The 14,410-nt window shown below is 26.3% G+C and overlaps 1 non-coding gene across 1 annotated transcript; it reads right to left on the bottom strand.

The window, feature by feature from the left end:
* Positions 1-3,658: 3,658 nt before the first annotated feature.
* Positions 3,659-3,736, bottom strand: TRNAI-AAU (transfer RNA isoleucine (anticodon AAU)). The gene has a single exon. It is a non-coding gene; the product is annotated as a tRNA-Ile (tRNA).
* Positions 3,737-14,410: the final 10,674 nt, after the last annotated feature.

Here is a 14,410-nt window from a genome sequence, read left to right as displayed (position 1 = left end):
TTTTTATTTCAAATCATAGCAAAAATATGCGTTGCTTAAATTTAGTAAATTTATAATAACAATATTTTTGGTTGCGATCCTTCTTTTAAATCATGCTTCTCTTACATATTAAAAATCCGAACTGTTTGATTTAGAGAAAAATATCCAAATAAATTAAAACAGTATGTAATTACACAGTCCTAGTGCATCCACATTTAAAATCCTCTAAAATTCTTACAAGACCAATTCATAAACTTATAACTATTTCACGAAAAAAAACTAAAGAAATTAAGAAACTAAAATTAGAGAGAAAAATTATAAAGCAAAAATAAATACCAAATATTAAAAATTATTTTAAATCAAGAAAATATGGTTCAACACTAGCATGTTATATTCACAGGAGAAAGGGTAGAATTGAAGTTGTTTACGATTTCTATCTGATATCTGGGCTGTATTAAAATAAGTCTGTAGTTGGCCTAGGAATATGAAATTGGGCTTCGTTGATTTTGGGCCTCACGATTTCAAAGACAGACCCTATAAACAAATTTTGAAACATTTTTTTAATATAGGAAAAACAAAAATAGTCTCTATCAGTTCATTTTTATTCTTTACAAAATTTGGCAGGATCAATCAAACAAACCCAAAACATGCAAATTTTGGTTCACATGGAATCTCAAAGACAAACACAAAAAGGGATCATGTCAACTATATTCAAATATTATAATTAAATTTACATAACTTTTATTTTTAAATTTAATTCAAAAAATCTATATACAAAATTAATAAATAAATGACATAATATTTCATAAGAAAAAATACGTATGCACGGATCTCTTTTTGATATTGAGTTGAGCTGACATATTTTGACACCATTAAATTTATAATGAAAAATATTAAAATCTTTTTTAAATAAAAAGCTATTTTAATGTATATTAGTTTAGTTAAAAATTAATAATATATAAATGTATAATTTGTTTAAAAAAATAGACATTCCATAAAATTATTTTTCTTTTTTTAAAATAAAACTTGAATATAATTTCTTGGATGCTTTTATCTTATTTTTAATTAAATAAAGTCTCGCTTTGATATTGTATATTTCTTTATAATTTTTTTGTTATGTGAATTATCAAAATAAATTTGTAATACCAATTTAAGAACAATTCAAATAGCACTTGCAAATTTATATCTAAATTTTAAGATCCTTCTAACAGAAAAACAGAGGAAAAACCAAAGCCAACTCCAACTTCTCCGATTTCATGCCTAAACTTTTTGTTATGAGAGACTGGGGTTCCTCCATTATGCTGAACCATCGAGTATTTGAAAATATGCAGAAGCATATGCAGGTTTTTATTTTAAAATATGAAGTAAAAAATAATAATATCATGGGTAATGATTGGAAAATTATTTTCAACTTTCGTTCTTAGGTCAATGCATGACTCAAGGTTGATCATGGACTTAACGTGGTACTACCGTTGATCAACCAATGAAAATTCACCAACACGTGCACCATTCATTTCTTTTTTCTTTTTTTTAATATTCTGACAGCTAAGCCATTGAGCAAGCCAATTTAACTTTGAAGTATGATTTTACATCACATTTCTAAGGCTCCTCTACCTAAGATGAAGCTACTTGAAAATCTCCTATAAAATTATCAATTAAAGAATGTAGGGTTTTTCACCCAATATATGAATTAAAAAAGGTCTTGATATGTGTTAGAACTCCTACATTTATTAGATACAAATACAATATTATAATATATAATTAGTGAATACAAATCTCACCTTACGAACCGATTTGATGAGACTGAGTTAGATTTATAAGTCGACTTTTTAATAATCGTCTTAAAGGTAAAAACTATCCATGGATCATGTCATCATTCACAAGGATTATCAAAAGAAGAACTCTAAACATGCATCAATTCAATTTGAAAGGTTAGAGATAACCTACCAACTAAAGATAGACGACCAAATGTGATGCAAACTCAAGTTTTAAGGAAGAACTCATGATTGGATCTTGGAAGGATTTTTTGTTGATTTGTGATTTTTTATTTTGCTGAAACCATTAAAAGGAAAAAAACTCAAGAAAATATTAGGAATTTTGAACCATGTTGCAATAAAAAAAGGCTTTTCACATCAATTATTTTTTAATTTTAAATTGATTAAAGACTCAATGTTGAAATTATCAATGTAAAAATGAAGGTGATCACATATGGTGTTCATAAAAAACTAGTTCCAAGAGCCCTAGTTGATTATTATCTCAAACAAAGGTATTCAAATTCAAGCTAATAAAAAAATATGAATATATATGGTTAATATTCCATTTTAAAATCACATCACATTATCTTATCAAGGATTCGGTTGACATTTAACGCTTTGGGAGAATTATTTTACGGAAGATGATAGTTTAACAAAAAAATTTGACAAACTTTTTGACAAATTACCTTTTGAAGTAAAAAAGTATTACAATTATTATTTTATTTTGATTAAAAAATAAAAAAATAATCTATTTAATTCTATTTATAGAAACTTTGTCAAAAGTTTGTTAAAAAAATTTGTCAAAAAATAATTTTCCTTATTTTACTACTTTATGTGAGAAAATCGATTTTGGTCGATAGAGAAGCTAAAAAAAATTATTTATGTTTGATGTGAACTTTTCATCTTCAATTGATTTTAAAAATTGATTCTGATTTTCTCTAAACAATTTATTAACATGAATTGATTTTTAAAATTGATTCAGAACGTTTCCGATACGAAACCAAACACAATGTGTGAACATTTTCTTAATCTCTTTCACTTACTATTTTTTGAAATACTCATATATAAACACTCACAAGTAAAAAGAAAATCAATCAGAATATCGATCAATGTGTGAACTCTTTAGTGATATCCAAACTATGTTATATTTTGTATCATTCTGTTAGCTAGGTATTTTTAGTTAAGAAACTTGAGTAAATTGTTTTGTTTAGGTTTGTAATGACTCTTCACTAATCTTGGGATTGTATACAAAGTTGAAAGAGTTTATTTGAAAAAACAATGTTTGAGTGTTGGTCCAAAAGTTACTGTGAAAAATATTTGTTGTGAGTTGATTTGATTGAAACATTGGGTTTCTCAGAACAAAACATAGTTTCAATGGTTATTACAAGATAGTAATGAAGTTATAGTAAGTTTGCGAATGTTTAATAAAAAATGATGAATGAGGGAGAAGGAGTGGGAATAAGAAGAGAGAAGGGTAATTGGATAATGGGGAAATGGGAAAGACAAAGTTGTGGGTTAAATCAAATTGACAAACTTTCTTTCATGGTGTCGGGCATGTGTGTTTGGTAGAAGGTGTCAGTGATACACTGACAAAAGAGTACATGCATTTCCATGCAATTGTCGCAAAAACTGTACACGTGCATCACTCCTCTCACCCTCGACAAAACAAAACCACCCACAACGCTGTTGCTAAATTCCAACCAAAACACAACTAATCTTCTTCTGTCTTCCTATTCCTCCTCACATTATACCAGTAATGTCTTTCACTTTTCATTCATTATTCCATTATTCTATGCTAATCTCACATGTTGCTACCTGGATCACTGTGGCTTTATGTGCTTTCATGCTTCTCATTTCGAATACAACTTCATTTTCTTCTCATTTCTTAATTGCAGCAGTAAATCCATAAAATATAACATAAAACGTGAAAATTCCATGCAGGTTTCGAACCTTCGACCTTCGCGTTATTAGCACGACGCTCTAACCAGCTGAGCTAATGGACCTGTTTGATATATATGCATATAGAATTTTTATAAACGTAAAGTTCATTGTCGATGTTGTTAATTTTAACTTGTATACCTTAAAATATGATTTATAAACAATCAGAATTAGGAGTAAGAATATATGAGTTTTATATTATACGAAAATAATATTATTAGTTATGTATATTTATTTGTATTAGATATATTTAAATTCATAAAAAAATATTACTAGTTTTTATTAATTAATTAAATATATCTAGGTATAATAAGTGACAAGTACAATAGGTTTTACATATTCAACTAATAAAAAAAATAACTAACTATTATATCAATATGAAATTTCGAAGGACTTTAGCAAAAAGAGCTATGTGTCCTAATAATTTGTAGAACTTCTACAAATAAATAAATAAAACTTATATGCGCAAACTCAATCTAGTCAATGTTAAAGGGATATTTACGTTTATTAACTAAGATAACTTCTAATTTGAATTGAAAGAGAAAAAAGCTTGTAGCTTGAATTAGCTCTAAACTAAACAACTTTTATCATTATGCATTTCTTTTATCGCATGAAAGTTTTTTTTTTAAGTTAAACTGGTCTAATCTAATGTTATACTGGTTAAAACTATGTTCCTTTACTTTTAAAATATACACTTATTTTTTTTAAAATTCAATAAAATATACCCCCCTTAATTTGTTAATTATATTCATTTCTATTATGTTTTTACTAAAGTAATATCTGTATTTTATATTTTTAATAAAACAATATTTTCCTCTCTCAATATATAAAGTAAAAATAAAAATTTTAAAAACCCAAAATAGGTAATTTTCTTTTATAAAAGTTAAATGATTTTATTATTATATAGTACCATCATTAAAAATATTATTTTAACTCAATTGTAAATTGTCCTATAAAAATATTTTCTTAAGAAAACGTTGTCTTAATATAAAATTAAGTAAATACTAATAAAATATGCGACTAAATTTATTAATTTATTATTACATTGAAATAGAATTTTAATAATGTTGAGTGTTATTTTATTAATAATGTTTTAGAATTAGAAAAAAAAAAGTGACATTTAAATACATCGTGATGTATATTCTTATAATTGCATCTTTTAATTTTTTATACGTCTGATTTTAATTTTAAATTCATAGTTTTAACCAAGTTGTAGCCAATATTTTATTTTTAAAATAAATAACAAAAGTGCAAGAATCAGTTTTTCTTATAATTTATACCGTCATGTAATACTTCTGTTGTCAAACGTTACCTAGTTAAAAATCAAACGCATGTTTTAGTCAAGAGGATAATAATCGAAACGTAAGATAAGTAATGTAACCAACATTTTGTTACGACATAAAATAAAGAAATTGTAAAAATATTGGATTTAAAAAAAGATGGTTGATTAATTTAGGATTAGCAAAAGTGTTTAGAATGAGTGAAGTAATAATTGAGTAGTGTGAAGTAGTGATAAGAGGAGAGAAAGTGGAAGAATAATGATAATGAGAAAAAAAAAAAGTGTAAAGTAAATGGATGGCATAATAATGAGATTTATGAGATGAAAGGAGGAAAAGGAAAAGCAGGGAAAGTAAGATTGGGCAAAAGGAGTGATTGCCAGCTAATTAGATGTACTTAAGCAAACAAGAGGAACCCACCACACTAACCACTCTCATTCAAAATCTCTAATCTAATCAATCACTGCCAACTCAACACACTCAAAATTAATTAAGCTTCAAATTCATTTTTATTTTATTTTATGTAAATTTTTAATTCAAAAAATTATAGGTTTACAAAAATTGAAATTTAATAAAAGAATATATAAATTCTCATCATTTTTAAATTTAAACCTTTCGGATATTTTGAGGATAGGAACAAAGAGAGTCTAGCCTCATTTTATTATCATGTCTATTTTATTTATTTTTTGTTAAATTAGTGAATTAGCATCCTATAGTGATAGAATTAAAAATCATCGAAGAATGGGGTAGATAAAAATAAGGGTTAAATATGTTTTTAGTCTTTGAACTTTGGTCAAAAATTGAAATTCGTTCCTGGTCGAAACTTTGAAAAATTTTAGTCCTTACACTTTAAAAATAAATGAATATAGTCCTTTTAACCCAATTATGTTGACTTCTTTCAACATGTAGAATGTGTTTCATGTTAATATTGTAGTTGTTTACGCCGTTTAACATATTTTTAGCTCAATATTTAATGAGAAATGCATTCGAAACCTAAAGAATAATTAACAAAAAAATTGGGTTAAAATGACTATATTCATTCATTTTTAAAGTTTAGGGACCAAAATTTATCAAAGTTTTAACCAGGGACGAATTCCAATTTTGGATCAAAGTTGAGGGACTAAAAAGATATTTAACCCTAAAAATAAATATGTAACTATAATAAGAGGAGAAAAAAAAATTTCGTCACTAACATAAATTATCGTTCCTAATTTATTGTGGAATATTTTGAAAGCTTTATCAGAAAAAAAAATACCAATGGGTTATAAATAATTTATATAAGAAATTATAATTCTATTTCTAAACAAAAATCCTAAGAATTTGTCAATTTTTTTTATATATATTTTTCAATTTTCTCATATTTACTTAATAAAAAAACATTTAAACTTATTCTTTATGTAAAAATTTACTACAATTAGCTATTATTTAAAAGCATGGTTAGTCTTTTGCAACGTATGAGACTAATGTTTGTAATTTTTGAAGATATACATGGAAGGAAGGGTATGCCGTAATAGAGAACAACGGATAAAAAGTTATATGCCTTTCTAAAAAATTTTAAATTATTTTATTCGTTTAATATAACAAATATAAGTTGTAGGTTTATTTTGTAACACATATATATATATATATATATTTTTTTTTTTTTTCGATCAGACTCAAGTTACTCAGATCATTATGAATAATGACTATCGCGTTCTTAAAATATTATTTATTTTAAAGCGTAAATTTCTGTCACACATATTTTAAAATAAAAGAAGTAAGGAATATCTAGACTTTTAAGTTATATGAAATTTATTAAGTTTACAAAAACAATGTATATAAAATAATTTTTTATTTCAAAAATAAATTAATTATATAATTTTATTTCCGTTCTATTTCACTTAAATAATTTTGCCGTACATGGAGTTGATGAAAAAAATTGTTATTTAATAGGTCAGCAGGACTAAATGCTTTTTGGATGATAATAATAACATAGTTTTGAATAAAAGGTCAAATGGTCAATATTTGACTGTTTACGCGAAAAAAAAAAAAGAGAAGAAAATAATGATTGAATTTGAAATTACTTATTCAAGCACATCATAAGTTCAAAATGCGACGGACTACACTGGTTAAGCATAACATATTACCATCATAGTAGTATATTCTTTCATATAAGAATTTTCTATACCAATAAATGAAACTATGTCTTTTAAATATTATTAATATACTAAATTAACTTTGAACTTTTAAATTATTTTCTTGTTATTCATTAATCAAATCATAAGTATATATAATATTTCACTAATAATAAATAAAGAAAAATTAAATTGCACAAAAATTATAAAATTAACTAATATATATTTTTTAAAGGAAAATGATATTTTAACCCACTTTTTTCTGAACCACTTTTAACCTATTACTTCCATCACCATTAGATCATTTATTTTAATGCTTTTTAGTGATATGATGTGATGATCTAATGATAATTGAAATGGTAGATTAAAAGTGGATAAAAAAATGGATTAAAGTATTATTGTCCTTTTGTAAATCATGCAGATAGGAAATAATATTTTGGGGATTAAGTGGGCCTTTATATTCCTTACATTTATTTTTTTTCATGCATAGTTTAGTAGATCCACATTATCTTTCCAATTTATTTCCCCACTAGCTACATAGACATGAAAGAAAAATTAAGTTAATAATAATAAAAATGTAATATGTTAAATACATTTCTATTTAATAAATTCTTATTTACATGTATAACTAATTGCCAATCCCTTTCAACATATTATCTTTATTTCGATCCCCATATTAAATCTCAATTAAAAAAATAAATTCCTAGTATTTTAAAATACATTTCTATTTAATAAATTCTTATTTACATGTATAATTAATTGCCAATCCCTTTCAACATATTATCTTTATTTCGATCCCCATATTAAATCTCAATTAAAAAATAAATTCCTAGTATTTTAAAATATATTATATTATTTACAAGCATTTATATCCTGTTTTTTATTTACTCAATCATATATGTTAAATATTAACGAAGATGGTTATATTGGATTTAACTTCGGAATCTTTAAGTAATAATCCCTAGATAAAAAAGAAGAGTTTAAAAGCTATTAAAAAATAGATATTTTCTAAAGAAAAAATTAATGAACATTTTTTTAACTAGGAACGTTAAAATGAGTTAATTATCTCATCACATGTAAGCTTAAAATGAGTCAAAACGTCATACTTTTTAATGAGTAAAATATTGTAATCCATGACCATTCATTTGATAGATTAGTATGTTGACTCACTTAAGAATGTTTTTTTCTATCAGCTTATCTTACATGTTTATTATAAATTAAGGAGAATTAACGTGTTTTATCTGTTAATAATAGTCCAATCAAAGTCCATCTATTTCACCAAACAATATAATAAGATAATACTTAAAAATTAAACTCTCAACCTACATAACTTAACTTGTCAAACAAATAGCTTAAATATTTAAATTATTCAAACATTAATTAACAATATTATAATATTTAAAAAGATTAAATTGTCAAAATAAATAATTAAAAATATTAAATAAATGTAATAAAAAAACTCATAAAAGATGGTAAAAAAATAATAAAGAGTTGTTGTTGATAAGGTACGAATCACCTACCATCAACCTCATTCGAACCTATTCAATCCGAAGGCTAATTGAGTTGAATTAAATTTAACCCACGTTTTAAAAAATTGATTTTTTTTCAATCCAACCCAATTCGAACCTATAATATGTGAGATTGACGCATGAGTTAGAGCCCATCTTACCATAAAATAATGTGCACAAATGCTCACTCAAAGACTAAAATCTAATGTGTCATACTTTTTTTTACTCAATGAGTTACGTTGAAACTTATGTACTATAATTACACCTCCATTTTAAATAAGCTTATCCATGATGACAAATTCCATTTTCCTTCTTAGTGTCCTATATATGATTAGACGTTTATTCAACCAAAATTACCCCACCAAATACATTTCAAGGCAACACTATAAATTTGATGAAATGTATTGATGTTTTGGTTTCTAATGTATAGTTATTTCTAACATCCTTCAAATTGAAACATGTAAATTTTCAATGTCCAATTTGTGGAGTAAATTTCAAAATTATTGATTGCCCATGTATTTGTAAAAGTGTCTAAGAAATTGTAAATAAGTTGAAGTATATATCTAGACTTGTCAACTTGGTTCATGGTCCAAGGGTAATCTCTAACCTACACTTAGATAGGTCTCCTTTTGGGGGGGGGGGGGGGGGGGGGCAATTGAGGGGGCAACAAAGAACCTCAATCGCTAAAGCTTGATCTCAAGTTGGTAAGGATAGGAGTTAAGGTGTGTTTTGCTCCATTACAATACTTTAATTAACTCTTAAAAACAATAACTTTAGCTTGGGTCATATATCGAGTCAGACGGACTTGGGCCAGAAGGTCAAGACAGGTTGGCCTAGGTCAAAGGTCAAGACGAGACATTTTGAAAGAAGGTTTAAGACAGACTGTCTCGCACTGAGGGTCAAGTTGGGTTGACCCGGGACCAAGGTGGAGACGGGCCAAAAATTAAGACAGGTCGAATCGGGCCTAAGGTCGAGAAGGGTCATCCCGAGCCAAACCGAAAGTTAAAATAGGTTGGTCATGACTGAAGGTCAATATAGGTCAACTCGAACCAAAGGTTATGACAGACCAGTCTGGACTAAGTCAACCTTGATCGAAATTCGATTGAGTCGACTCTTCAATGAGAAGCTTTCTAACCCTTGAACTTTTTTGGTCCCAATTCACGTGAGTCAGAGTCAAGTCATATGGAGTGAGCTAAATTGACAACTATACATATAATTTTCAAATATAAATATTTGTTCTTATGTATTTTAAAGTAAAGAGTCCATTTTAAATTTAATCACGAACGAAAAGAAAGTTAAGTTCGACGTGTATGCTTATTTGACTATGACATTATAAATTAAGTTGTCGCAAATTTATATATGTTAAGCTAACTTCTAAATGTTCTTCTTCCGTTAAACTACTCAACACTGACATAGGTATTTTCTTCATAAAATTTTAAAAACTCAATGATAAGTCAATTTTGAATACATTGATGATGCGGTCATCGTGTTCGATTCTTTTTTGTTATGCAACAAAGGTATAGGTGAAGAAAAGAATAAGCATTTGATTAAATATATCAATTTTTTTTTCCTATGTTGAATTGGAAAAACATTAAAATTGGTGCTTAATGGGAGATCTTGTCATCTCTCTTTCAAATAGAGATATTCTTATATAAAAACTTTAACAAGTTACAATATTTGTGAATAAGTAAATGTATAATTTAAAAGTTAGTGTCAACACACAAGTTCGTCAAATGAATAAATTTATTTTAAAATAAAATTTTAAAAAAATGATTTTTAGTTAATGATAATTAAAAAAAAGATGAAATGAAATTTTCTTCCAAGATTTTCAAACTTTAATTTTAGCAAAAAAGAAGAAGAATAGTTGAAAAAAAGAAAGAAAGGAAAGCCAATTTATTTTTAATTACCACACACTCTTCTAATAATTAGAAGTAATATTTTTTCTAATAATTAGAATCAATAGTACTGATGATTATTGATATTGTGTATTGATATTGCAAGGTGTGAATATAAATATAAAGTTTGTCATACGAAAAAAAGGATTGAAAAAAAATATATTCTCTACACTTCCTCTCTACTTCTCGTTACCCCCCACACAAACACACATCCTTTTTATCTCCCTTGACAAAAATAAAAATAGAAAAGGAGGCAAGAAAAAAAGAAGAAGAGAAAAGGTAGTTATAATACAAAATGAGAGAGTGAGATTGATACAAGAGAAGAGGATTTGAGAGGTGGAGAAGATACGTCAGTGTCATTATTATTTTTATTTATTCATTCCTTTTTTCTTATATTATATTTTAATATCGAACAGGTTTTTGTTTTACACCTAACTATGACCTTTTGCTTAAGCGATATGATTTTCTATTGTACATAAATATTTTATTCTAAAAATTATAAAGAATAATTTTCTTCATTTCTTGTAGTGTTTGTCCGATCGCTCGCGTCGTGTGGCACCAATTTTTTAATTTTTTTTTCTAAAAAATATAAAAATATATACAGAATTAAAAAAAAATTATTTTCTTTGTTTCATTTTTGTGTTTATGCGGTTCGCTTGCGTCGCATGACAATCATCTCTAAATAATTAAAAATACCAAAAAAACATAATTTTTTTTAAAATTTACCAAATAAAAATCAAATCTATTCTCAAATAGTTTTTTTTTTTACGGAATCTAATTCTCCATTGTGAATGGAGATACGTAGGAGCAATATGAGCGATGATTAATCCTGGTTGGACCCAAAAAATATTGTTTCTTTTGTAAATTCATTTATTTTTATTTTTGAAAAAATAAATATTTTAAAAAATTACATCTTTTTTGCACTTTTACTAAAAGGTATGTTTTAAGAAGGACTTTTTGGATGCTAATACCTGACACATGCTTAACCGATTTCGAATCCAAAATCTGATTTTTTTTTCCTACATTGTCTTATTTTGTGATTTTTTCGTAATTATTCAAAATAAACTATCATAACAAATTCAGACTATTTTTCTAAAATTATATTTTTTGTTTGCTGTCCGTCGACGGTTAGGAGCAGAGACAGAGAAAAAGGAGAGTGTGAAGGTGCGGGAAAAGTGGAGTGTGGTAGATATGGCAAAAACAAGGGAAAGAGATGAAAAAAAAAGTTGATTTGGGTCCAAAAAAGAAACACGCGTACTTGTGTTTTATTTTAGTTCTCCCTGGGGTTGGGGTTGGGTGGTTGTTTTAGGCTGAGACGGAGTCATGGCTGGTGGAGGTGTGTGCAGCAACACGCAGACGCAGTGGAGTGGGGTTATACCCCATGTGCCGCCATATGATCCCGAAATTTTTGTTCCTCGTTTCAGGCCTTATTTCCTCTCCTTTTCCATTTCTTTATAACTGTCTTCCCCCTCCTATACCCGCACCCACTTCACGTCTTTTCCACGCGCCTCTTCAAATTTCATATCTTTCAGGTAATCTTGAGAGGGACACCGGAGAACAACATCTCCATGTCAAGAAAGAATTCTAAATTAGTAGCAAAGGTCTTCAGAATTAATTTATAGACTTTGTTACAAAATAATAATAATTAATATCATTAAGGATTGATGCATGCAGATTATGATTCTTATAGAGAGAAAGGAGTCTATTGTACTCTTAATTGGTGTAAAATTACATTTTGTATCATATTTACAGAAAAATAATGAAAAAACATGTGCCACACTATTTTTGTAAACAATTTCTTTTTTATGTCATATTGTTAGGAATCCAATATAAAACTTGATATTTATATCGAATTAACAGAGAATATAATTAAATGTTGAATTTTATGTCAAATCTATAATACTTTAATATAAAATTGTTTAAATTAGGATTCTCGCATTTTTTTTCCTGTGATTTCTCCTACTTTTCTTTCTCATTTCTTTGTTGAGGACAACGACAACTATGATGATGTTGTTGTATGAGTGTTTGTAAACATTTATGAGATCATTTTTGTGATTTGAATTAGTGGTTATGAGTGTTTGACAGTGATTGTGATCTTTTTCCAATTGTATTGAAACTTTTTGGGTTTAAATGCATTTGTCGATAGGTGGTTAGATATTTACAATACCATTTAAATTAAACGTTATTATTTTTTGAATCTCAATCACAATAATACATGAATGTCTCATAATTAATTACATATAAATCAACACTAATATTTTGCTATATTTTAAGTTTTAAATTAAAACAAAGTCAATTAAATTTTAAAAAACTAACGAATACACAGACGTTGTATATTCACATTTTTTAATTTTCAAGAAATTTAAGTTAAGATCAATAACAAATATATAATTTTTAAAATAGTTGTTAAATATAAAATTAAAAAAAATAAGATATGTAAAAAGAAAATTTAAATAATAGTTTAAGACAAAATAAATTTCTAGAAAAATATCAAAAGTAAATTATTTATAAAATAATTATTTTTTAAAATAATTAAGGGTAAAACGGGTATTATGAAATATGGACACAAAAAAAAAATTATTTTATTTATAAAATAATTAAGGATAAAACGGATATTATGAAATGTGGATAAAAAAGAGGAATCCTCTTTATTATTATAGATAGAAGATATAGATAGATAGATAATGCGAAAATGATATCGCATATACAAATTTAAGTTGGATATTTTATCTAATGTGAATCATAAATTTAAGTTTTGAATCTACATGTACCTACGTTCACATTGAACTACTAAAAAATCATAAATATACGTAAAAATCATGTTTTGTATGTTTTGTAATAATGCTAAGATAAAATAACTCATCACATCAAATTTAGTATAGAAAAAAATAATTTTTAAATCTTGTGAACATTAAAGCTTTTGAAAGAGTATAAAAATAAGGAAAGAATTAAAGATATTTTTTTTAATATCTTTTTTGTTTTTCAAGAACTAATATTTATAAATAATAATATGACACAATATCATGTGTTGCTTCTTTCACACCCACCTTAAATCGCGTAATTGCATAGCAGATATGAACAAGAAACGGTTACCAAAGGTAAATAAAGTAGTATGTGTTATTACTTATAAGATAGTATATAGAGATGGCAAATAAATCCGTCCCCGTGAGTATTACCCGAACCCGTCTCCATTTTGACGGGGAATTCCGCATTAACTGGGTATGGGTATGGGGAATCTCCGATTTTTTCGATTGGGTATGGGGATGGGGATGAGGATGAATATATCCCCACCATAATACTCGTCCCCGCTATATCTCCATCCTCCTTTAAATTATTAAAATATTCACAATTAATTAAGTAACCCTATATATATATATATATATATATATATATATATATATTCTTTCTATTTTTTTATTTCTTCTAAATATTTGGTTTGTCATGAAACTCATTCGCATCTCCAATATATTTTTTATCTTATCATAACCTTTATGTAATTATGTTAAAATGATGTATGTCAATTAAAAAAAAATTATGTCTAACATTTGAATATTTCTATTATTTTTTAATATTTTTATTTATTGTATATTTTCCTTTCACATGAGAATGTTTAATACTCTAAATTTAAGTGTTTAATAGGATAAACATTTCATTTACTAGGCAATATAGAAAAAAAAGTCTTTACTTATTATTATTAATTTTTGTTTTCATTTGAAGAACTCTTTTATTTCGCTAAAACAATTTTTGTTATTTCTCAACCATTGAGTATATATGTTGATATTTGAAAAATTTTCTTAGATCTCTAAGATATTTTTCGTCTTATCATCCCTTAATTGTACATTTGTTTTTCTTTGTGCAATTCCTTCCAATAGTCTCCAAATTGTTTATAAGACACACACTTGTTATTTTTTTTAATATTTCTATTTTTGTTTATTTTCATCATGT

This window comes from Vigna unguiculata, chromosome 3 (genome assembly GCF_037176805.1).
Source record: "Vigna unguiculata cultivar grain cowpea cultivar isolate G323 ecotype 2 chromosome 3, ASM3717680v1, whole genome shotgun sequence".
Classification (NCBI taxonomy): Eukaryota; Viridiplantae; Streptophyta; class Magnoliopsida; order Fabales; family Fabaceae; genus Vigna; species Vigna unguiculata.
This window is presented reverse-complemented; position numbering and strand designations above follow the sequence as displayed.